The sequence below is a fragment of the Panthera tigris genome, chromosome D1, assembly GCF_018350195.1.
Source record: "Panthera tigris isolate Pti1 chromosome D1, P.tigris_Pti1_mat1.1, whole genome shotgun sequence".
Lineage (NCBI taxonomy): Eukaryota > Metazoa > Chordata > Mammalia > Carnivora > Felidae > Panthera > Panthera tigris.
Window position 1 is genome coordinate 52,741,586 of NC_056669.1, and position 26,815 is coordinate 52,768,400.

Sequence of the window (26,815 nt, forward strand, 5' to 3'; positions counted from 1 at the left end):
CAAGTGAGGGAGTGAGAGAAGCCACAAGAGATCCTCTAAAGGAAGTTTCTCTGTAAGAAAACATGGTGCAGGAGATCCTCCCATCTTAGTAGATATTGGCTTGGCTGCTTTAATGGGGAATGAAACAACAGTGGCCAAAGCATAACAGATGCTTGTTTCTCTTGGGTGTAAAATCTCAGCTAGGGGGATAGAGAAGTTTCTGTGTCACAGGGTTCTGCAGGAACTGAAAGCGGCTTCTGTCCTGTTGTGTTGCCATCCCCGAGGTTATGCCCTCAATCCCAAAGACAGAGATGGCTCACTAGAGGGGGCCACACGTTAGCCAGCAGGCAGTGAAACAGGAAGTGGAAGGCACCAGCTTCCTTCTAACAGTGTAACCAAGAGGTTGCATAGAACACCTCCACTCACAGCCATTGGCCAGAGCTTAGCTGGTCATACCTTGCTGTGAGGGCATCTGGGAAATGTAGCCTTAGCCGAGAGGTCATGTGACCAGCTAAAGCTCAGGGAGTTCTCTTTTCTAAAAGAAAGGGAAAGTGATCATTGAAGGACAGCTAGCATGAAGTATGGGAAGCCCCTGGCACATGGTAGGTGGTCAGCAAATTATGATTTTAATCTTCTGCCATGGCATTGCTTCTCAATGGCCCCATGCCAGTAAACCTCTACATTTTCCATTGACCCTGTCACCTGTCATCACAGTAACCCAAACCCAGACTGATCATGACTGCATATTCTTGGGACTTCCTTTCGTACTCCTTAACTTGGCTCACAAAGTCTACCGCTCTCCAGGCCTGCCTCCCTCCCTCCCAGCTCATCCCTGGACCCCAGGTTCCAAAGCCCTGGAGTAGGGAGGCTCTCCAAGTTCCCTGTAGCTCTGATTGCCAGGAATCTCCTGTGTCCTGGAATCTGAACCCCCAGGCACTGCACGTTCTGCCCATGCTGAGTCGTTGCCTTCCTGCATCCTGGAGGAGTTTGTGGAAAGAATTCTCTGGCATTAAAGGGTGAAAGTCAAAACAGTAATTACAACAACATCTGTTCCTGAGTAGAAAGCGTATCCTCTGCACACTAGGACACATGCCTGCACAGTTCAGCAGGCTGGATGTTGAAATGGAAGAGAATGTCCTGGGAGTGAGGACTAATGGACCCGGGCAGGATGGAGGCTGTGTTCCTGGCAGGATGCTGTGCTGAGGAATGGCGACGGGGCATGTGTAGGTGGTGAGTGAGGCACCGAGTGAGTGAGTACAGGACAGAGGGAGTGAGTGAAGGAAGGAGTGAAAGAGTAGATGGATGAATGAGTTGATGAGTAAGTGAAGAAATGAATGAAGGGATAAGTAAATAGAGTGAATGAATGTGCGATCTTGAGTAAATGAATAAGTGCAAATTCAAAGAAATTAATGTGGATGGATGAGTGAATGAAGGAATGAGTGATTAAGTGAAGAGATGAAAAGTAATAGACTAAGTGGCTGCATGGATGTGTGAGTGAGCCAGCAATTGAATTACTCTTCTGGGCAGAGAGGATTGGCTGCAAGACTGGAAATATGGAGGAGGACTGGAGCCTGATCCAGCCGGAGGCCCAAGGTCAGCATCAGCCATGCTAGCTCATAGCTAGAGCTAGCACAGCAGAGCCAAGGTTCACACCCTGGCTGTTTTGGACCCAGGGCTGTCGATGGCCTCCTGTGCTCTGGCTGATGTGAATAGACTTTGTAAGGGAGAAATGATCTTCTCTTCCTTGGAGAACTTTACCAAAATTTTCTGGTGCAGCCAGAAAAGCTCAAGGTTCTATAGGTATTTTGTATTTGTGGCTATGATTCCAGGCTACATTTTCTTACCTTGGATTCTGCACATTGCCCAGCAAATTTGCAGAAAGTCCTGCAGAGGGACTACACAAGGCATCCAAGGATATAGGTGCAAAGTGCCCAAGGTGCAGGAAGCAGGGTCCCTGGGTACCACGGGAGCTGAGAACAACCTCTGACCGCAGAGGGAAGCTGTCGGGCAGGCTGGTGTTGGGTTTGCTGGTAGGACGAGCCGTGAGGTGAGTACCTTTTCCCTGTCCCCCTGAGCCTGGACTAGTTACTGCTTGGGAGGTCTTGATCTCAGTTGACTTCAGCCATGCTTCCTCTGGCATTGCTACAGATGCAGTGATGAAAATACACAGTCCTGGGCCTCACGGAGTTCAGAGCAGTGGGGCCAACAGACAAACCCACCATACATTAGAGTGTCATCATGGTGGCCAGCGGGGGGCTGCAGGACCCCAGAGAAGGGAAGGTCAGGGTAGGCGGCCTGGGAACTAGACCTTGGAAGAGGGTCAAAAGTTTGAGACAGCCCAGGCAAACACACGGCATGAACAGAGTCATGGAGGGATGGAAGGATGGTGAATGCCGATGAAATCCATAGCTCTGCAAACTGCTCGGCTCGCTAGACAGAAGGGGCCCAGCTGAGTTCTAGAAGGCAGGTCCCGGGTCTTACCACTGCAGCTGCAGCACGGAGAGCACAGTTCCAGGCGCTTAGGAGATATTGTAAGCATTTGGTGGGTGGGTGGGTGGGTGGATAGATGGATGGATGGATGGATGGATGGATGGATGGATGGATGAATGAAGGTATGAAAGAAGGAGAAAGCAAAGGAATAGGGAAGAAGGAAGGTGGAAAGTACAGAGACGTCAGGGGCTTGCTCCAAGTTGTAAAGCAGATTGTTGGGCTAAACCCAGGGTTTTAGAGACCTATACAAGGAGAGCAGGCCTAGGGAAAGTTGGGTCTGTGGGTGCCCTGCACTTATGCCCAGGTCAGCACCTGGTACACAGTTAACACTTAGTACAGGTATTTTGGGTGAATGGATGAAGTTTGCTGTTAGTAGGTTCTTGGATGTGTATCAGAAGAAGACAGATACAGTGACCTGGCAACTCCTCAACCCTTTTTGGTAACTGATTATAAGCCGTAACAGCTTTCTATACTGACCTACTCCAACCCTCTTCTTTTTTCTTTTAAGTGTTTATTTATTTTTGAGAGAGAGAGAGAGAGAGACAGAGTGAGGCAGGGCGGGGGGGGGGGGGGCGGGGCAGTGTGGGGGTTGGAAGGGCAGAGAGAGAGAGGGAGAGAGAATCCCAAGCAGGCTCCATACTGTCAGCCCAGAGCCCAATGCAGGGCTCGATCTCACAAACCATGAGTTCATGACCTGAGCTGAAATCAAAAGCTGGACTCTTAACGGGCTGGACCACCCAGGCGTCCCTCTTCTTTTATGGGTGAGAAAACTGAGGCCCAGAGAAGAGAAGTTGTTTACCTTTCTGCATTTCATCCAGTGGGATTTAGATTTTCCGGTGGAAGTCCTTAGAGGCCCAAATTCTGTTTCTTACACCACCACTAACTGTTTTCTTCATTGAAATGGGTGATCTCTAAGGTCCCTTCATGTACTCCCTTCCTACCCACCTCATTCGTTTCACAAATGATACTCACTGAGCATCCCCCATGTTGGGGTCTGCACCAGGTTCTGGGGGTACCAGGGAGAAGCCCCTCCCCCGAGCCCCACCCCAGGCCCTCAGCCAGATCACATTATCTCAGCCCCTGTCAGGTAATACTTTTTTTAATTTATTTTATTCTTTTAAGTTTATTTCTTTATTTTGAGATACAGAGCATGAGCTGGGGAGGGGCAGAGAGAGAGCGTCCCAAGCAGGCTCCACACCATCAGCGTATATCCTGACGTGGGGCTCAAACTCACAGACCGTGGCATCATGACCTGAGCCAAAATCAGGCATCAGACACTTAATCCACTGAGCCACGCAGGTTCCCCAGAGAATATTTTCTTAAACTGCTTATCCGTCTGCCATTCCCCCTGACTGTAAGCTGCTCAGGAACATTTTTCATTTTTATGCTGCCTTAAATTCTTTCCAGAGAAAGGTGGAGAGTTGGTATATATGTTAATTAATGTACTGATTATTTTTCTTATTTTTTTTAATGTTTATTTATTTTTGAGAGAGACAGAGACAGGATGCGAGTGGGTTAGGGGCAGAGAGAGAGGGAGACACAGAATCTGAAGCAGGCTCCAGGCTCCGAGCTGTCAGCACAGAGCCCGACGCCGGGCTCGAACTCACGAGCTGTGAGATCACGACCTGAGCCGAAGTCGGACGCTCAACCGACTGAGCCACCCATGCGCCCCCTGTGCTGATTATTTTTTGTCCTTTGTACCCAAAACATCTTGCCCTGGTAGGCATTCATGGGACATATTCACTAGAGACCACTAAATAGGCAGATGATCTCACAAAGGTGAGAATCACAGCAGCAGGGGAAGCACAGGAGCCACGGAAGCCCGGAAGATGGGCTTCTGATCTAGTCGGAGGGTGGGGGAGGCTGTTGGAAGGAGGTGACTTTCTGCGTCTTTCGGGACAGGCGGAATTGCTCAGAGGAAGATTGCATGACAGAGAGAAAGGGCACAGCGTGGACAAGGTGCCCCAGGCCTCAGAGAGCCTGGCCCACTTGAGGATCTGCTAGTGACTTCTGACGGTGCCCGGGTCACACCCTTCACCTCCCATCCACACCTCCCCAGTGGTGCACGGATTGCCCACGACTCGGACAGTAGCCGGAGGGGAATGGAGAACTACCTGCCTGTGCAGGCAGCCCACTGGCACATAGCCCACCCACGCGCGGAAGTCTGTCACCGGGGCTGGGGTGCCGGCTTCCACCGCGGTGGCCAGCGTGCAGGGTGCACCCTGCAGTCACTTCCCCAAGCTGCCAGTCCAGCGGAGCCACAGCTCCGTCCCTCTGGGGCCCGTGTGCCGGCCACCACCCGGCCTTGCTCCCAGACAGGTGAGTGCTGTGAGCCAGCCTCGGTTTCCTCCAGGAGAGCAAGTCATAGCTGTTCACGCAGTTGGCGGAACTGAAGCTCGCCTCTTGCTGGGAAGGACTTACAACCTTTTTTTTTTTTTTTTTTTTTACCATTTAAACATTTTTTTTAAGTTAAATCAGCCCCCTGGCGGGCAGCATGTAGGTAGGCTGGGTTGGTTGGGAGGTGGCAGAGGGAGAGGAGTAATGGAAGTCAAGGAACCCAGTCAGGAGGCAAGTTCGGAAACTAAATGTGACCCAGATGCACATCTGCAGGCTTATAACCCAGATTTCAGAAAGAAAGCTAAGGCCAAGATATTCTTAGAGTAGGAAGGAGGGAGGGAGGGAAGCAAGCTAGCGAACTCTGCTTGGAAACAAACATCAACTATTATTTAAACATCAAATATTATTAGAGCAAAAAGCGGCAGGTTTCCGGGGCAAGCACTATCTGGATAGGTTGCTGTTGCTCTGGGGTTAATATGAGGAAATAGCATTCTTAAGCACCCATATTAACCTGTCTGTTGTTCTATGGACTGTGACAGCTGCATTTTACATCTTAATGGCTAACCATTTATTCACACACACACACACACACACACACACACACACACACACACGGCATTTTTTTTTTAGCCCATGAAGCAGCTACTCAAGGCTAGAATCTTTGCCCCCACAAACAGGTTTCAAGGAAGAAGCCCCAAGGAGGCTTTTAGTGGGTTTCACAAGAAGCCCTCACCATGTGCCCCCTTCCATTTGCCCAGATCCTCTGGCTCTCTGCCTTTTCCAAGTAGCCCTCGGGCCTTCCTCTCTCACCCTTCCTCTGTGCTGTTGTGATCTCTCCTGGGAAGGAGTCACTCTTAGGTACCTTACACTCTTAGGTAACGGTCAAGCCACAGTAGCAAATAAACATGTGCAAGGTTCCCATGTGCAGGGAGAAGGCAGTATGAGCTAGGAGAGCGGAGGACGAGGACCAAGCTGGAGTAGCTTCCACAAAGAGAAAGGATGTGACCTGGGTCAGGGGAGGAGCGTGAGTAGCGATCTCAACAAGAATAGTTACACTTACATAGTACCGACCACCTGCCTGGCTTCATTCTGGGAACTTTAGCAGTTCCTGGATTAAACCCACTTATTTAACCCTCACAGCAACTCCTAAGAGGCGTAATTATGATCCCTTTGGGCGTAACTGAAGAAACTGGGGCACAGAGAAGTGAAGTCAGAGTGCTAACAGCTCTGAGTGGAGTGGCCAGGGTCAGGCTGAGTGTTCTGGCTCCAGAGTCCATGATTTTGAGTCTGTGCTATATATACCCCCTGTAACAAACCTTCACCTCCAAGAGGTGTTTATTGAGCACTTACTACGTGCCATGCGCTGCTCTATATGCTGGAAATATACATGAGTGAATAAAACAGATCCTGACCTGAGAGGGGAAAGCAGCTTTCTTCCGAAGTGACTCTAAGTCTAAATTGAGACCTAAAGCCAGAGGAGGTGACTCCTGGAAGAGGGAAGCGACATTTGCTCCCTGTGTGTAATGGCCTGCAGGATGGCTGGTTTGCAAGGAGCTCAGAGAACAAGGGGGCAGGCCAGAATATAGGGTCAGGGATGTGGGCTGGGAACATCGTAGAAATTTAATGTTTAGTGAAGTGCGGCGGGAATCTCTTGAGGGGCTTGACCACGGTGACATACTCTTCAGTGGTCGACCCAGTTTCCAAAGTTTCTCACACCCACTTTTTTTTGTCTGAAAGCAGTCTGGTAAAGCAAGGCAAATGTGGGGTTCTTGTCCCAGCCTCCTAGGTCAGAACACTGAAGTTCCTCCAAAATGATCACTAAAATTTGGAAGAGTGGGGATGAGGGTCCAGGTCGTCTGGCTCCAGGGGCTGGTGAGCGAGTCAGGGAAGAGAGAGGATGTCCACCACGTAAAAGCACTTGTACCATGTGATGGTGAGGGAGGTGGGGGTAGGCCCCCAGCGTTTGGAGAAAAGCTCTGAAGCGAAGGGATCCAGGACTGTGCCCAGCACACGGTAGGTGCTCCGTGAATGTCCGTGTCCCTTCCTTCAGCTGAAGCAAGCACAGCTTTGATTTTGCACACTGCCTGCCCACCACCTCCACCTTCCACGCTGGGGCGTGTTCTGGCAGATGTTTGGCTGGTTTTGGTGCAGTGCCCAAGAGAGGAGACAAGTTGTTTGTGTTCCTCACCCAAGTCAGGGTCCCTGTTTTCTAGTTCCAGAATGCTCTGCCGGGAGATGTGGCAAAAAAAGTGAATGGATGTGCCTTTGCCCGGACTCTGTAGAGGGAAACTCGAGAAGACAACTTTCCAGGTTTTCTGCTGCCCTGCCCCCGGCTCCCTTCTAAATATTCTGTAGTGCTTTGGTCCAAAAAGTTCCTCATCAGAGACAGCTACTTTGGAAGTTTATCCACCCGAGAAGAATCCCTAGAGTTCACTTACAAAACTCCTTTCCATACTTTTTTTTTTCATTTAATTCCCGTAATAATCTGGTGAGATAGCTACCTATTTATCAACATTTTATGAAAGGGACTTGAAGTGGGTGTTATTCATGGTGCATGTTAAACAAAACCCAAACACAGGTCTTCTGTGACCCCCTGTCTAGTCTTCTTTCGGCTGCGTGACAGTGTCTCTCTTGGTCCCATCTTGTGATACTGCTGTCTGCTCAGAGGCATCACCACACGCTTTTCCCTGCCTTTGAGTTTTCCTGCTCATCGGAAGGGTGATTTCGGACACCTTCCTGGTCACTGGGAAGATGTATTCCAGAAGTCGTACTTCCTAGGAAGCCGAGAGCTGAGAGTTGCAATCCTTTCTCTGGCTCATCTACCAGACATGGGTAGATGGATGCCAGCCAGTGTTAAAACTGTGGCATTGGAAGAGGGAAGAAGCATGTGGCTGGCTCCCAGCCTCTTATTTTCCCATTCTACTGGAAGGTCGTGTTCATTCGAGCATTTAAACCAAAAATAAATTATTGTAATCCACTTGCTAATTATACCATGCTGAAGTTCTAGACGCTGTAAATTGCAGCCGTGATATAACTAGATGAAGTTTCTGGGAGTTTATTTTTAGCCATTCAGCAAGCACTCGGTTTCCTAGAGGCTTCATTTGCAAGTCTAGAAGGGGACAGGGAAAATGCATCTGCACAGTCCTTCTTGCCCTGGGACTTGGATGGAGTCATTTAACCTCTCCAGCCCTCCTCTGTAAACAGGCTGTGGTTGTAGAAGCTGATCTTGAAGCCCTATCTGTCTTCAAGCTCTAACTCATTTTGTGACTATGGAAACTAGAACGTGTCCAAACATGGCCGTTCCCTGCCTAGTTCATCCTGGAGAATGCCAAAAGCCACCACCCCAACATGTTTGTGAACCATGCAACACAGGTCTTTAGAAACCTTGGGCTCAGTGGATGTGTAGTCCCACTGTCCTGATTCTTCCATTTGGTGGGGTGGAGAGAGGAAGGATTTTATATTTATTTAGCCCCTGCTTTGTACGTAAACACTGCTGGATGCTTGCACGTGAGTGAGTTTTGGACAGCCTCCCCCATCAAAGGTCAACGTCATCCTGTTTCAGTCAGTCCGTCAGTCACTCATGAACCTCTGTGTGCCAGGCACTGGGCTTGGTTCAGAAAACATCGTGAAGGTGAGGCGGATGGGACTCCTAGCCCCCAAAAGACCAGAAGGGAAGGTAAAGCATGAAATAAATATGTCGAAGTGCTCTTTGAGCTGCAGTATTAGCCACGGGTGATAAAATTACTGGGCGCCATCAGAGTTTTATCACAGACACACCTGTGTCTGTTGTGGGAGGAGACTCAGGGAGGGCTTCGAGGTGGAAGAGGTACGTGAGCCAGGCTGGATGTCTAAACTGGATTCAGAAATGTGGGGGGTTGGGTGAGGGAAATCAGAGGCACCTGGTTTGGTAACCTTGGAAACTTCCCTGGCCAGATCACAGGGATGGCTGTCCCTGGCCAGTCAGCATTGAGAGATGCCTAGCAGAGCACATTCCTTCTCATACACCATGACTTCCAGCGATTTGTCTTTAATTTTGACGTAAGTATAATTTTTCAGAGGGTGAGCATAAAAAATCCTTTGGAACAGTTTCTTTGTTTGGATGCTCCTAGTATCGAGACTTCTGGATAAGCGATCTTTACCGTATTTATGCAATTTGGAGGTGGATGGGTGGGTGCGTGGTCAGATGCATGAACGGATCGTTTGATATCCTCGCAGAGCTGCCAGGGCAAGGGGACGGTGGCAGTTAAACCAGCTAGGCTTGTGGGTAGCTTTAGGAGGGGCTTTGCAGCTGGGCCTTGAATGATGACTAGAATTTCTTCAGCACAGCGTGAATAAAGGCCTTCCCTTCCGCGAGCAGCAAAAACGCAAGCATGAAATGACACCGTGGGAGAGTGGCAAGTTGAGGCCAGGCCGTAGGAGGGTAAGGTTACTAAATGTAGTGGCAGAGAGCACAGCCTTTGAGTTAGGCGGACGGTGGTGTGAATCCCAGCTCTGCCTCATCTAGTAGCTGAGTGATCTTGGGCGAATTCCACCTCCCTTCTTACCTTCTCCTTTCTTATCTGTACAATGGGAATATTAATAATACCTCCCACTGGTGGTGGTTGTGAAGGTCCAGAGAAATAAAGTAAATGTTCAGTACAGTGACGGGCATAGACTTAGTATCCACTTTCAAAGTGGCAGTTGAGGGTTCTGACGTTGTTGAAACAACTCTAAGTAAATCATGAAAATGCCAGTTTAAACCACAGAATTTAAGGAGGGAGAGAAGAGAAAGCTCGTTGCTCTTTCACAGTTAAGGACGAGGCAGAGAAGGAAGCTGCAGCAAAAGAGGCAGAGAAAAGGCCTTGGAGGAAAAAGGAGGAGCAGGAGAGTTTCCAGAAGGAGGCATTGACCCAGCTGGCCGAGGACCCAGAGAGGCCACTGCAGGTTGAGAAGCCTCTGGAATTTGCAGGGACAGCATCATTATGATTCTAAGAACATTCTAGAGGGGGAGTCACACCACAGTGGTTTTGGGGGGGGGGGCGGTGGAGTTGAGGAAGTGTTGGCTTCTGTGGCTCCCAGTAATTCTCTCTGGAAGGAGGAAGAGAGCTTGGAGTGGCCTGGGGACCAAGCCATGGGAACAGCTTTGTCAGATGAAGGCTATTTGAGCTCAGCACGACGTTTCTCTACCTTTCTAAACCCATGCCTCCATTTGATAGTCATAAACATCATTGTCCCCTTCCAGATTCTGATATTTTGGCCCCCATGACCCAGCGCTCGTTCTCGGCTCCATTTAGGAATCCTATCTGCCAAGATCTTGTCTGGATTTACCTCTTGTAGGTGTATTTTTAAAACAGTAGGAATTGAATCATTCTCTTGGAATGGTGCAGGCAAGAAACGATGCGGGTGTGAAGGGTGGTAACAAGGCTGGCTCCGAGACTGCACTGAGCATGTGCGAGGAGCGAGGGGGAGGGAGAAAACAAGGAGGGATCCTGGGGGTCTGGCTTGGAGGACCGAGTAAATAACTACATACCGGTGCATGTCCCTTCTCCATGTGGGTCCTCCCTTGACCTGCCTAGGTGACACCTCAGGGGTTTGTTGACAGGAAGAAACCAAATGGCAGACGTGCTCATCGTTTGGAAACTTCCAATGCTTTGTAACTCTAGGGTATCATTATCAATATTGCTATAAGCAAGAAATAGCACAGCTGGTTCTCTTTCTCATGTACTCTCTGTTTCTGTCTGCACAGCTTCTATGTCAGTAAGTGTAATTCTAAATGGCAGGAGGGAACTAATGTGTATTTAGCTCACGGACCCTTTTACAAATAAGGAAATGGATGTGTGTGGAGGTTAAAAAAACTAGCTTAGGACAACAGACAACTGCAGAATACACGTTCTTTCCAAACACACATGGAACGTTCACAAAAATTGGCTGCATCCTAGGCTACAAAATAATAAATTTTAAGGAATTAGCATCTCAATAAATTTTAAGGAATTAGTGTTCTACAGCCCACTTTCTCCCAGCACTGTACAAGTAAGCTAGAAATCAATAACAGAAAAATGAGTTTAAAAAATGGTTATGTGTGTGTGTGTGTGTGTGTGTGTGTGTGTGTGTGTGTGTATTGAGAGAGAGAGAGAGAGATTGGAAGAAGAGGAGGGGAGAGGAGAGGAGAGAGATTTACAAAAACACTTCTAGCTCATAGGTCAAAGAAAAAAATGATAATAGAAATTTTAAAATACTTGTAAGTGAATGGTAAAAGAAATATTAAATATCAAAGTTGTGGAATATAGCCAAGACAGCACTTAAGGGAAATTTATGACCTTAAATGCTTGTATTAGGGAAGAAGGGCTGAAAATTAACGAACGGGCTAAGAATCCAATTTAATAACAACAATAAACATAAATAAATAAGATTGCCCAGGGTTGCACAGTTATAAGTGGTAAAGACAGGATTTGAATACAGATATGGCTGGCTCCAGAGCCCTCACTCTCTCCACTATACCATGAACCTTTCTGTGTGCTATTTTCCATAATATACTCAGTGCCTGGAAATTCTGTTTCTCCCTAAGAGTCAAAGCCTGTCGGGTAACTCCCTGCATCAAAGGCTGGTGACAAATCCCACTCATTTATTCACGAATCCTTTTACGCACTCGTTCATTAAACATTTATTGAGCATTTGCTATGTGCCAGGCACTGTGATCACTACCTTAGTTGCTTTTCCTCTGAGTGTTCAAAAACCAGTCTTCAGCCTGGGGCAAAAGCCTCTGCTGCTGCTGCGACTACCCACCCTCCACCCCCACCCCTACCCCTCAAGCTGCCTGAATCTTCTCTGCTGCTTGTCAGAACAGCATCCTCATCAAAAATGATTGATTTCTCTCTTGTCTCTTTCAACAGGTAGACTGAAATTACCATGTGTCCAAATTAAAATTGCATACTTCAAGGATTATTTGAAGGACTATTCTTAGACCTTTTTAAGAAGATTTAAAGAAAAGTGAGTTGTGGTTTTTTTTTTTTTGTTTTTTTTTTTTTTTACACTTCAGAGAGTATTCATGATCTAAATTAATGTTATGGGTGATTTTTTTTTCTCTACCTCTCAAATGTGCGTTAATAGGTAGACTTTATCTCCACTTATTTTATAATACCTTTTTTTCCCCTAAGAACAATGAGCAGTGAGTACAAGATTACTGCTTGCCTTCCTAAATGATTTTACTGTCTTTCAAAAGCCTGTGGAATCTTACAGATGAAAGGGTTCTAGAGCCATGAACCATTCAATAGATGATGATAGAAAGATAGGAAGGAAGGAACGAAGGAAGGAAGGAAGGAAGGAAGGGAGGGAGGGAGGGAGGGAGGGAGGGAGGGAGGGAGGGAGGAAACAAACATGTAAATTATAGATATTTGGCTTGTGCTTGGAAATCTCCAGGGACTGATGAGGAACTTGGTACTTCCCCACATTTAGGATTTCTATAGAATTCTTCCATAATCTGCATTTGAAGTCCACTCCTCCTCACATTACCAAGCCTCTTTCTTCTTTACTAGACAGTCCTAAAAATGGTTGCAGACAAAGATCATGTTTTGCCTTGAGATCTTTCTTATTCTTTGTTCCTTCAATAATAATTTGGTTAGCAGTTCCTGCCCTGGTCACTTTCCCAATATTGCCAGTGCCTCCTTCGAAAGGCCTGCCTGGAACCCAGAAAGAGCTCTCCCAGTGTCCCTTGTCCCAGGAGATCCATGAGAGTCCGAGTTGAGAGAATCCCAAGACCAGACCTTGGTTTCAGGCCCAGCTCTGCTCTTGCTTTGCTCTTAGGAAAGTCCTTTCATTTCTCTGAGCTCAGAGAACACAAGAAGGGTAAGAGGCAAAAGGTCCTAAGATGCCTCCCATCCCCATATGGATAGTTCTGCTGACTTGGAGTAAGAAAGTTGCTGCTTCTTGATGTCCTAGGCACCAGAGCGGGCCAGGACTTGGGGATCATTGGGCCCTGGGTCCAATCCCAGTCCTATCGCTTACTGACTGTAGCCACAGGCTGCCACTTCCCTTCTCTGAGCATCCATTTCCTCATTTGTAAAATAAGGATATTGATGTATGTGGCAAAGGATTCGTGTGAGACGGGCTGGGATAATGTACATAAAGCACTTATTAGCTGGTATGTGGGAAGTGTTCAATAAATGCCAGTCCCTGTTCACCTTATAAGTAGTGATGGAGCTGCTTACCTTTCGCTGGAGAAGACGAGAGGTGGTGAAAATTCTAATAAGACAGAGTACGTGGGCATGCTTACTAGAGATAGGAGAGAAGTGTCCATATCCTGTAAGTGTTCGTGCAAATGCATGCTTAACTCTGAGAACTTTATGAAATTAAGACTTTACTCAGAATCGGAAGGATCTGTTGCTCTGGAATATACAGTTAGAGACACTTTTAAGGTGGGTCTGAGGGGCTGCACAAATTCTGCCAACCTCTGGCTGCCACCACCTCAGCCCTGGGTAAGAAAGACTGCTGTCCCCAGGAGGGTCCTTAGGCCCCCACTAGCCCTGGGGACCTGGAGAGTCCTCAGATACTTGTGTGTGTTCAGAGGCTGGTTCTGAGTGTGAGAGGCACTTACAAACTGTTAAGTGCCCTACACATGTATGTATGTTTGCATTACTCGTACATTATGGGATATTCAATACTTTGGAAACTAAAAGAGTAAAACTCTGATGAGCTGAGTGTGTAATGAATCCACAGACTCCAGTGCACAGATTTCTTGAGTAAAACAGCATGTGAACACGTGTGTATGTAAATATCTATGTACACATTTGCCTGTGTGTCTGCTCCTGCGTGCAGCTGTGTGTGTGTGTGTGTGTGTGTGTGTGTGTGTAGAGAGAGAGAGCGAGAGCGAGAGAATCTTTGGGTGCTGTAGGTGTGGTCACCACTCTACACAGTGACCAGCTGTCTGGGAGGAGAATGACCTAGGAATGAAAACACAGGCTGTGGCGTCGGTCACCCCCTCTCTGTAACTGACCAGCTGTGTGACCTTGGCCACGTTCTTGACAAAATGCCGCGGTCTCTGCCTTTATGGAGTCTGCAGACAGCGCTACTCTGAAGGGTTGAGGGAATCCACGTACGGTTTACCCTCCACGCTGTGCAAGTGTCCAGGATGCCTGAGTGTCCTTCTCCCGTGGTTCATGGAGTTTGTCGGTTCATGAAAAGCTATTCCACAGGGCCACTCCCCAAGGTCCCAGGCACCTGGGTGGATGGAGAGCCCGCACAGGTGAACACACGCTCTAGCCGTCCTGAAAGGGCCAGTTCCGGGGATGGGCCGCACCTCAGCCGTCCTTCTGAGTCTCCTTCCTCAACCTGGGTTTGGGGCTGACAAATCGTAAATTCGGAAGTGGGAACTATGTTGTCATTTAGGGTGTGGAACAAGGATTTTTTTTAGTTGGGAAATTACATATAGCCACGATCATGGCTTTGGTTCTCCAGACAGTTACTGACTGTACGCACAGGGGTGCCACTTCAGGCTGATGCTACCGTGGGTGCCGCTGGCCAGGGGTGCCCCTTTTGGGGTCATCCAGACCTGGGGAAGCCTGCATAGTCCTGTTCTGTGGGGTTTTTCAGATGGTACATGCATGGGTCACGCAGTTAAATTTGGTGGTTCAAGATTATCATGTCTTAAAGTGAAACAGAGTAACCCAGCAACCCACAGAGTGAGTGAAAATATGTACAGTGTATATTTTCAACAAAGCTCTCCTATCCATAATAGTTACAGTGGGGGAAAAAAAAAGAGGAAACTCCCACAAATCAGTAAGGAAAAGACAACCTAATAGAACAAAGGCAGAAGACTCAAACAGGTGCTTCACAAATGAGGATATCCACGTAACCAGTAAGCATATGAAAACATTATCAGTTATCAGAGAATTACTGATGAAGCCCACGGTGACGTGCTACCGTAAACCCATGAGAACAGCCTCAGTGAGGAAGGCGCATAATACCTCATGTTGGCAAAGAAATGGAGCCCCTGGAACTCTCAGACCTAAGTGGTTGAAGTCTAATCTGGTGTATCGACCTTGGAAAACTCGCAGGATCAGCTAAAGCTGAACATATCCACACGCGCCGTTCCATTCCTGGATACACAGCCACGAGGCATGCACACACGTGTCCACCAAAACACGTGGCCAGTGGAATGGATAAAATGTGGTATGTCCACACAAGGGAATATCAGTGACCCTCACAGGGTCATTAAGTCAGGCATTAAGAAATGTTGATGCATTTATATAAAGTACAAGAACAGACCAAACTAATGTGGGCTGTTAGAAGTCAGGACAGTGGTTACCCTTGGGGGAGGAGTTGGTGGACGGGAAAAGGCAAGAGGGGGCCTTTCAAGGTCCTGGTAATGCTCTGTCTTTTGATCTGAGGGCTGGTTACACGGATGTCTTCACTTGCGAGAATTTATCTAGGCCATCATCTAAGACATGGGCACAACGCTATACTTACATCGTGCTGCAGTAAAAGTTTATAAAATGAATTTACAAGTCACGATTTATAAATGCACGCAAAAGAATAGAAAATACATTAGGTACCAGCGTAAAGTAAAGCTCCCCCTGTGTACTATATGTGTGTCTACATTGAGTAGGGACGTCAAATGTATTTCTTACTGTGAGTCACAGTCCAAAACCTTGAGAGCCACCGGCTCAAACTAACCGCCTCATTTCAAGACAAGGACTCCGAGACCCAGAGAAGAGGGGCATTAAGAGCAGAGCTAGGAGGAAAGCAGAGCCGAGAAGATGCTAGGTCTCCTTCTGCCGATTCTGTGTCTCTCATTTCCCTGCCAGTTGGTGGAATGGTGCATTCGGCGAGTAGACTCCGTCTGGCACCTTCATCTCCGGGAGGCAGTCCTGGGCTTTCAGTCCAAGGGGAGCGATCGCTTTTCCAGCCACAGACGGGCAGTGTCTGAGGCCCGGCCACCTCTGCAGGGGCCTGGCTCCAGCTGCCCTAATCCCTTCCCGCCTCTCCTACCTAATCTGCTTCCTTCGGCGCTCTAGAAACATTGCTGCGCTCAATCGTGTTTTCATTCGTGTGGAGTGACTGTTGTGCCAAAGCCATTCTATGGGTATACAAGGTGGAAAACTGTGAAGAAAATGCACTGGGAGAAGGGAGTCCAACAGAGTATGCCTTGGTTCTGGCTTTGTGCTTTCAATGTTACAAAGTCGTGAGTCTAGTCGGCAGACCTCTCCTGCGGGGTCTGGGAGCTCCCAGCGTCTGAGGGTGTTCGATTTGCAGGCTGTGGCACTGTCCCGGCCAGGCAGAGTTTCGCAGAGGAGGGAAAGGTCCTGTGGATTTTAAAGGCTTAGTATGAGCCTCGCACAGGGCTGCAACCATCTTAAATAGGAGGGTTATATAACATCAATGGCTTTCCAAGTCTTTGGACTATGACCCACAGCATAGAATTCATGGGGTGTCTTCACTCAGGACACACCCCCACTCACACTGGGAGATGGGTATGGTTGAGGATGGGATAGCCCAGGTCTCTCCAGGAGGGGCATCTAGCCCAACCTCAGGGACAGGGAGGCAGAGGGGGCCTCAGAGGTTTCAGAGAAGCCAAGAGGCCCGAGCTAAGGATTAAAGAAAGGGGAACCACACAGGCAAGATTGGCGAAGAAAGGCCAGCGGGTGAGAACCTCATTTGAAAGAAGCAGCGTTGTGCTCTAGAAACTGCCTGCGCAGAGTTGAAGTTGAGGATATGTGTGGGGAATGTGGGAGAGGATCCAGAAGGGGTGGGGACAGGGACCAGACGGTGAGGAGCCTCTGTGCCCTGACGAGATGTGTCCAGGGTGAAAAGGTAACCATTCATGAGATCCGTGGAGGCAGGAAACGCCTGTCGCCTTGGAGACAGAGGAGGACACGCAGGCAGGTGCGGCCATGAATGTCAGTGTATCCCACGACTGTGTTTTACACCACTCCCTTGTGCCACCTTCAACGAAGACTTTCAGAGAACGCTCCAGACCTAGGCCTGGCTGAAGGCGGGAACTGGAGAGATGAGTAAGAAAGAGTTCCCAGCCTTGCGGTTCTGCCAGTGGACTGACAGGTCAAGAGCAAACACAAATTTGACACAGTAGTTACTGTTCCAGGGCAGAATGTCCCAAACTGTGTTCCAGGATGCCTCAGCCCTACAAAGTGTTGTTAAGAAAGAGAAGGAGGAGGGTTTCCTCTGGAGCGACCTGAGAAGTGCTGTATACTGAACCGCCCCTGCCAGATCTCACTTCCACGAGCATACTCAAGGCTCTGAGAAGTCCTGTAGTGAGGATACTAACCTAATGTCGCCCAAACTTATTTGTCCAGAACCCCTTTTAAATGTTTACTTATTTATTTTGAGAGAGACAGAGAGCACAAGCAAGGCAAAGGCAAAGAGAGAGAATCCCAAGCAGGCTCTGTGCTCAGCCCAGCACGGGGCTTGAGCCCACAACCGTGAGATCATGACCTGAGCCGAAATCAAGAGTTGGACACTCCACCGACTGAGCCACCCAGGCACCCCTGTCCAGAGCCCCTCCTTTTTTTTTGCATATGATTTCAAATCCCTCTCTTTTCCAGAACTTGTCTTAGGAAACACTAACCCAGAGAATGGCCTGAAGGTTGGGAGCTCTGATGAAGGAGAAAAGGACTCTCTCTGCATGAGAGAGGACAGAGAGAGTTTTCCAGAGAGGGAGATTTTGTGTGCAGTATATAAGACCTAGTCTGAGACTGGCAGGGAGTCTGGCCCCCATCGAGTGCCGCTAAATAATTAATAAATGAAGGAATGGCTACTGTGTTTGCTGGTGAGAAGAACCCCGAGTTCTCAGCAAGGGCTGGAGATGGAGGGCACACGTTAGCAATGGTGTTGAGCTAACCAATGGCGGTTAGATGTAGGGTCCCTTTCCTTTTATTTGCCCCCCTCTCTTGACTGTTTCAGAAAAGGCATTAGGAGACAGCAAAGGCAAAGGGGTGCAGGGTCACATACTCTAGAGCCAGACTGCCTGGGTTTGAGTCCCAGCTCTATCACGTCCCAGCTGGTTCCTTAACTCTTCTGTGTTTCAGTACCTCTCCCCATAAGATGGACCTCAAAATAGTGCCCAGGGTTCAGGGTTAATACAGTCAGGGTCCTGAGCCGGTGGGGGGCGGCAGGTGGTAAGCTCCACTTAAGTGCTAGCCGTTCTTCTTTGCCGGCTTCTTCTGCTGGGTCCCTCCCACAGCCCCTGTCTGGGTTCCCTTTCCACTTGCCCAGCGGACTGCAGGTCCTTGGATTCCTGAACGAGGTATTCTGTACATTTCTCCCCCCGCCCTGGCATTGGGAAGGGCCAGGATGATGTTTCTTCATTTTCCATAGTCAGGGCTGTTTGATGTAAGGCTCAGGTTCCACTCCCGGGTATTAGTGCTTAGCCGCTCCGGCTGAGTAAATATTTCTGAGGAAGTCCAGCACATCTATTATTAATTTACTGCAAGCAGTTGCAGTACGTTCCATAATCGCTTCTGCCTACAGATGTTTTTGTAGGCCGTGCAGAGTTCTCCTGGCCTTAATGCTTTTCCAGGGACGTGGTGGCTATTGGTCTCCGCTGCCTTTGTCTCCCTGGGGAAGGGTGGCCAGTGGTGCGGGGTGCACATTGGGCCCTATCATTCTGGCCATGGAGCTCATGGAATCTTTTCTTTACACCCCCTACTCTCAGCTTCATAGCTGGCTTAGTGGCCAGAAACCCCGGTTACCATCCTTGAGAGCACCCTCTCTGCCATGGCCCCATGTCCAGTCGGTCACCAGGTCCTAGTGATGCCATCTCCCAGACCTCACAAACCCAGTCCCTTCTCTCTTGTTCTGCTACCAATCAGCTCGTCCCAGCTGCCGCCCCTTCCCATCCCCCGGGTTCCTGCTTCCCTGAGCCCAAAACTACATCAGGACCCCTGCTTGGCATTGCCATGGAACCCCTGCTTTTTTTAATCAAGTTTCAATCTTTATATGACCTGTTCCTGTCCAGCCGCTCTGCTGAACTGTTGTCCATGAGGATAAGGGACCAACTTCATCTTACTAATAATGCTTGATGAATAGAAATCTCCTCCCAGTTAGTGACAGACAAGACTATGCTTTCCTTTTCTCCTCCCTCCCTCCCTCCCTCCTTCCTACTTCTCCTTCCTTCTTCTTTTCTTTCCTTTTCTTAATTATAGTTGAAAGGGAGCTAATGATCGCTTAGTCAGATTTCCCAGAGGAATCTCAAGGCCACTGTGGGAAGAAAGGAAGAAAAATAGGTAGGACCTTGAACCCCCAACCTGTCACCAACCCAGAAGTTACCCTTTATCTCCTTACACGTTAGAGTTTTATTTTTTATTTTCTTTAGAGAAAGTAAAAAATAGTTCTTTTATAGGTCTGACTCTGTAGCTGTACTTGCTAAGTTTATTTATTTATTTTTTAATGTTTTTTATGTTTTACTTATTTTTGCGAGAGAGAGCCCCAGCACAGCACTGGAGGGGCAGAGAGAGAGAGAGGGAGACACAGAATCTGAAGCAGGCTCCAAGCTCTGACCTGTCAGCACAGAGCCTGACGTGGGGCTCGAACCCACGAACCGCGAGATCATGACCTGAGCCAAAGTCAGACACTTAACTGACTGAGCCACGCAGGCGCCCCATATACTTGTTAAGTTTAAAGCAGTAAGCACCCTTATTGCTATATGACCTTGAACAAGTTATGGAAGCCCTCCAGGGTCAGTCTTATCATCTGCAGAATGGGGTAATGGTAATGTCTACCTCAGAGATTTGTTGGATTAACAAGTAAAGTACTTAGAATAATGCCCAACATATGGTAATGTGTTCAGTTGGTTACTGTGGTTATGGTTGTGATCATCTCCATTCATGAAACCATGCACTGGAGGTCTGCACTTGCATTTGCCTGGAGCATGTCCAAATCTCCCAGTGGTTAGCATTTATACTTTTCAGCTTTCACTGGCTGAGACACATATAAGGCAGAAAGCTGCCATGGATTCAATAATGTCTGAACTCAATGTGTGTTCGTCATAACAGCTCCTACATATGTTGTGCAAGATATTGATTCAGTTATAGACAACGCATGGTGAGCCAACATACAGGTTCCTGGGTGTCCCAGTAAAAAACACTCCCCCAATTAGAAAACTCTGATCTGGATTATTGCCGTTTCCACCGGAAACATGTTGACGCACACAGTAGGCACTAATATTGATTAAACAAGTAACTGGATGGATGGACGGACGGACGGACGGACGGATGGATGGATGGATAGATGGATGGATGGTTGAATGAATAGATGGATGAGGCTGTTTCACATCTTCCTCTTGATTTACTTCAAGCATGATAATTGTATATGTGTGTTAATGTGGATGTATCTATGAACATTTGCAGAGAAAGCCCCAGCTATTTCTGTCCCAGGGAAGAAGATAGTCATAGTTATGTAGTTTGCATATTTCCCCATTTTTTTAGTTTACAAGGTCATTTTTCACTGGAGCCCTTTCAGCTGTCCAGCATTAACAAAAGATAAGCACTCCTTCTGCCTCGTCCATGCCTTCCTCCTCCAACAATGAGAGCTTTGTGCTGGGAAGATTGCCTATGGATACTTCTTTCCCAAGGCCCCACAGCCTTGTCTGGCTTCTGTCAAGAGTATTGATGGGGGAGTGGGAACACAGTTGAATTCAGGGAGCGGTGCCCATGGCCTGGTGCCAGCTCAACAAATCAGGCTGGGGTAGATAATTCAGTGTCTCTTCTGGGATATAGGCAGCCTGTTCACCTGACCGGTTATCCAGCTATCTGCAGCCAGCACCCTGGAAGTCATCAAGCTCTGGTTTCCCAGGGTCTCTTGCTCAAGGCCCAGGAGGGGAAGCTAAGCTGGAGCAAATGGTGAGAGATGGCAGAAGGACAGGTAGCCAGCGTGAGGGTGTGAAGAATCTTACGCAGTAGTTATAGGCAGCTGCTGTGGCTACTGTGTCTAGGGCTTCAGTTCACTAATGAGATTAAAATGCCAACAGCCTGCCTCTACACACACTTACTTAGGAACACATTGGCTTGAACTGCTTAATGAGTGTTAGTCAGGAATCTAAGAAAGGCCTGGGCAGGCAGGCGCCTGGCTGATTCCTTGTTGATTAGAATACTAAATGTGTCACCCTTTGAAAGCCCTCAATTGCTTGGAGAGCAAACCCAGGGTTGAGATTTCCTGGTAACCCTTACATTCCCACTGTTTCCAGATGTTTATAAGTCAGTAAGCTGATCTAAGGAAAGAATGGTTAATGAGGATGTTTTGACAATGACAGGGACAACGATAATGATGATTATCACAGGAATAAACAGTGGTTATCAAACCTGGCTGTCCACCAGAAACACCCACGGATTTGTTTGTTTGTTTGTTTGTTTGTTGAAAATACAGCCTCCAAGGCCCTATCCCTAGTGATTTTACTTCTCCAGGCATGGGGGCCCAGGAATCTATACGCTTCATAAGCACACTGGATGATTCTGATGTTCCTGGCTGTACCCTGGCTTTGGGAACTGCTACTCCGTGGAATGAGAGCACATTGGACCCACACTGGTATCTGACTGTTACTTCCTAAGCTGCATGGCATTGTGCCTATTGCTTAGTCACTCATAATCCTCTAAAAGGGATTATGTAAAATGGTGCAGCCACTGTGGAAAGCAGTGTAATGATTCCTTAAAAAATTCGACATAGAATTACCATACGATAAAGCAATTCCACTTCTGGGTATATACCCCCCAAAATTGAAAGCAGGGACTTGAAGAGGTATTTGTATGTACATCTCCATAGCCACATTAGTCACAACAGCCAAGGGATAAAAGCAACCCAAGTGTCCATCAATGGATACTAAATAAAGGAGATGTAGCATATGCATACACGGAGTATTAGCCTTAGTTCACCTCAAGGTGAACCTTGAGGACATTATTCTAAGTGAAATAAACCAGTCACAAAAAGACAAATACTGTATGATACACTTATATGAGGTACCTACAATAATCAAATCATAGAGACAGAGAGTAGAATGGGATGTAGCAAAAGCAATTCTAAGAGGGAAGTTCATAGCAATAAACACCTATGTTAAGAAGCAAGAAAGATCCCGAATAAGCAACCTAATGCCACACTTAAGGGAGCTAGAAAAAGAACAAAGTGAGTCTAAAGTTAGCAGAAGAAAGGAAAAAATAAAGATCAGAGGAGAAATATATGAAATAGATAACACAAAAACAAGAGAAAGGATTCTCTGAACTACAAGTTGGTTCTTTTGAAAAGGTAAACAAAAGTGGTAAACCCTTAGCTAGACTAACCATGGAAGAAAGATAAAGAACCCAAATCATAAAAATTATAAATGAAAAAGGAGACATTTCAGTTACTACCACAGAAATTGAGGAGGTCATAGAGGCTACTATGAGCAACTATATGCCAACAAACTGGGCAATCTAGAAGAAATGGAAAAATCTTAGAAACATACAGTTTACCAAGACCAATCAAGAAGAAACAGAAAATTTGAATACGCCAATCATTAGTAAGGAGATTGATCAGTAATCAGAAATCTCCCAACAACAAAAAAAAAGCCCAGGACCAGATGGCTTCCCTGATGAGTTTTACCAAACTTTTTTTCCCCCTCTCCCTCTCTCTGTATTTTTTTTTTAATGTTTATATATTTTTGAGAGAGAGAGAAGGAGACAGAGCATGAGTAGGGGAGGAGCAGAAAGAGAGGGAAACACAGAATCCGAAGCAGGCTCCAGGCTCTGTCTGAGCTGCAGCACAGAGCCTAACATGGGTCTTGAACTCACAAACCGTGAGATCATGACCTAAGCTGAAGTTGGATACTTAACTGACCGAGCCATGCAGGTGCCCCAAATTATACCAAACTTTTCAAGAAGGATTAACACAAATCCTTTCCAAACTCTTCAAAAAAAAAAATTAAAGAGGAGTGAACACTCCCAAACTCATTTAATAACCAGCATTATCCTGATACCAAAACCAGAAAAAGACATTACTGGAGAAACAAAACAAAACAAAACACTATAGGCCAATATCCCCAATAAATATAGGTACAAACATTCTCAATAAAATACTAGCAAATGAATCCAAAAGCACATTAAAAGTATTATTCACAATGATCATGTGGGATTTATCCCAGGGATACAAGGTTGGTTCAACATACATAAATCATTTAACATGACATATCACATAATAGAATGAAAGAATCATGATCATCTCAATAGATGCAGAAAAAGCATTTGATAAAATTCAACATCTATTCATGGTAAAAACTCAACAAATTAGGCACAGAAGGAACATATCTCAACATGTAAAACCATATATGATAAGCCCACAGCTAGCATCATACTCAGTGGTGAAAAGTTGGAAGATTTTCATCTACAGATGAAACAAACAAATACAGAACAAAACAAGAGTGCCCAATTTTACCACTCTTATTCAATATAGTACTTAAAGATCTAGCTAAAGCAGTCAGACAAGAAAAAGAGAGAAAAGTTTTCAGAATTGGAAAGGGAAGAAATAAAATTGTTTCTATTTGCAGATGACATGATTTTATATAAACTCCTAAAGACTCTGCCAAAAACAAAAGAAAAAAGAGAGAGAAAGAAAGAAAGAAAGAAAGAGGAAGGAAAGGAAGGAAGGAAGGAAGGAAGGAACCTGTGAGGTCTAATCAATGAATTCAGTAAAGTTTCAGGATGCAAAATTAACATACAAAAATCAGTAGTGTTTCAGGGTGCCTGGGTGGCTTAGTTGATTGAGCATCTGACTTCGGCTCAGGTCATGATCTCATAGTTCATGAGTTCGAGCCCCACATCTGGCTCGCTGCTGTCAGCACGGAGCCTGCCTTGGATCCTCTGTTCCCTTCTCTCTCTCTGCCCCTTCCCCGCTCATGCTCTCTGTCTCAAAAATGAATAAACATTTTTAAAAAATCAACAGTGTTTCTATATACTAACAACAAATTTTCTGAAAAAGAAATAAAGCAATCAATCCCACTGACAATAGCATTGAAAACGGTAAAATATTTAAGAATACATTTAACTAAGGAGGTGAAAGATCTGTACTCTGAAAACTATAAGACACTGATGAAAGAAATCAAAGAAGACACAAATAAATGGAAAGGTATCCTGTGTTCATGAATTCAAAGAGTTGATATTGTTAGAATGTTCATACTATCCAAAGCCATCCACAGATTCAGTACAATCTATCAAAATTCCAGTGGCCCTTTTTACAGAAGTAGAAAAAGCACCCCTAAAAATTTATATGGAACCCCAAAAGATCCTGAATAGCCAAAGACATCCAAGTAAGGACAAAGCAACAGGCATCAAACTTCCTAATTTTGAGCTATATTATAAAGTTATAGTCATCAAAACGGTATGCTATTGGCATAAAAACAGAGAAATAGACCAACGCAAAAGAGTCAATATCCCAGAAATAAACCTAAACGTATATAGATAACAAATAGTTTACAAGGGAGCCATGAACAGTCAATAGAGAAAAGACAATAAAGACAGTCTCTTCAATAAGTGGTGCTGGGAATAACTGGATATTCACACGTAATAGAATGAAACTGGACCCATCTCTTACACCACTCTAAAAAATAACTCAAAATGGATCAAAGACTTAAATGTAAGACCTGCCACCAGAAGAACACATAGGGTAAAAGCTCTTTGCCGTGGGTCTTGATAACGCTTTCTTGGATGTGACACCCAAAGCACATGCAACAATATGAAAAATAAACAAGTAACACTTCAAATTGAAATGCTTCTGCACGACAAGAGAAACGCTTAACAAAGTAAAAAGACAACCCACAGAATGGGAAAAGATAATTGCAAACCATTTGTCTGATAAGGGGTTAATATCCAAAATATATAAAGAACTTATATAACTCAATAGCAAAAACAAACAAGCAAACAAACAAAACAATAACCCAATTACAAAATGGGCAAAGGTCCTTAATAGACATTTCAGTAGGTACATGAAAAGATACTAACATCATTCGTCATTAGGGGAATGCAAATTAAAACCACAATGAGATATTACCTCGCACCTAGAATGGCCACAATCAAAAAGATGAGATAACAATTGTTGACATCTGTGTGTGTAGAGTGCGTGTATATTTATTGGTGGGTATGTAGACATACACGGAATATTATTCAACCATAAAAAAAACAAGGAAATCATACCATTTGTGAAAAAACGGATGAACTTTGAAGGCATTAATGATAAATGAAATAAATCAAAAAGACAAAGGGACACCTGGGTGGCTCAGTTGCTTAAGCGTCCGACTCCTGACTTCGGCTCAGGCCGTGGTCTGATGGTTCATGGGATCAAACCCACCTCAGGCTTTGCACTGACCGCACAGAGCCTGCTTGACATTCTCTCTCTCTCCCTTTCTCTCTGCCCTTCCCCCACTCATGTGCTTGCTCTCTCTTTTTCTTTCTCTCTCTCTCAAAATAGATAAACTTTTAAAAAAAAGACAAAGACAAATACCGTATTATCTTACTTGTAGTTGAGATCTAAAACAACAACAACAACAACAGCAACAGCAATAAAAGCCCAAACCAGAAAAACAAGCAGACTCACCGAAAAAGGGACCAGACTTTTGGTTACCAGAGGCAGAAGGTGAGGACGAGAAGAATTGGAGGAAGATGGGCGAAAGGTACAGATGTCCAGTTATAAGCACTAAGGACGTAATGAGCAACATGATGACCAGAGCTAACACTGCCGTGTTAGATACGTAGGGAAATGGTGACGAGAGTAGGTCCTAAGAGTCCTCATCACAAGTAGAATTTGTTTTTCCATTTGTCTTTTCTTCTTTCTTTTCTTTTTATCATATCTGTGTGAAAAGATGGATTTCAGCTGAACCTGCTGTGGGAATCGTCTCACAATATATGTAAATCAAATCATCATGCTATACTCCTTAAACTTTTACAGTGATATGTATCAATTGTTTATCAAGAAAATGGAAAAAAATTAATGAAAACTTACTAAGTTTTTGAGCATAAGTATAAAGTACTTATATGCAGATCTGTGGTAAACATTTTACACAATCTCTAGTTTGCCCTAAAAAGTCCTATGAGGTCTATGTTATCATCACTGTTTTACAAATAAGGAAAACTGAGTCCAGTGACTTGTGGGTCCAAGGCAACATGGTTGACGTCGTTCAAGAATCAGAACCTGAAGTCTCTCTGGCATCAGTGTATTTTTGACTCCAGCAGATTTACTATGTAGGAGGTAAATCAGGGATGATTATTCATTTTCAGAAACAAAATCATTTACTTGCTTTACAGAAGTCCTTTGAAAAGCAACTCTCACGTAGTACGTTGAACATAAAACCTTGATTATAAAGATTCATCTGGGGAGAGCATTTTCAAGAATAATCTTTCCCATCTGTGTGGCTATAAAACTGTATCAGAACACTGTCACAGGTATTATGTTAAACATAAACTTGACTTAGACAAAAACTTTTCACTCTTTCCTCTATAGTAATATCATCTATTTGATATTTATTGGTGGTTAAAAAAAAACAAACAAACAGGCTTTGGTACTAAATTGGCATCCCAGCTTTACTGCTTATTAGCTGTGTGAACTAAGGCAAGCTACTTAGCCTCTCTGAATCTCAGTTTCTTCATCTGTGCAGTAGGCATTATTTTTTTTTAATTTTTTAAATGTTTTTTTTTAATATATGAAATTTATTGTCAAATTGGTTTCCATACAACACCGTGCTCATCCCAAAAGGTGCCCTCCTCAAATTGTTTATTTTATTTTTGAGAGAGAGAGAGACAGTGTGAGTGGGAGAGGGGCAGAGAGAGAGGTAGACACAGAATCTGAAGCAGGCTCCAGGCTCCAAGCTATCAGCACAGAGCCTGACGTGGGGCTTGAACTCGTGAACTGCGAGATCGTGGCCCGAGCTGAAGTCAGTCGCTCAACTGACTGAGCCACCCAGGCACCCCAAGTGCAGTAGGCATTATAATTGGGGTTTTATATATAATGAATGTTAAGCCCTTGTCCCTGAGTGTCACACAAGTGAGGAATGGCATTTGTAATTTACCAT

General features: G+C 45.8%; 1 protein-coding gene across 2 annotated transcripts in view; it reads left to right on the forward strand.

Annotated features, from left to right (window-relative positions):
* The window catches only part of TENM4 (teneurin transmembrane protein 4), a 597,404-nt gene that overhangs the window by 141,378 nt on the left and 429,211 nt on the right, over positions 1-26,815 (forward strand). The window contains exon 1 of one of the 2 annotated variants that reach the window (XM_042957497.1): positions 25,379-25,420. The exons of the other annotated variant lie outside the window; for it this stretch is intronic. The gene's annotated coding sequence lies outside the window, so the exon portion shown is untranslated. Of the gene's footprint in view, positions 1-25,378; positions 25,421-26,815 lie in introns of those variants that run through there. 2 annotated transcript variants of the gene reach the window in all.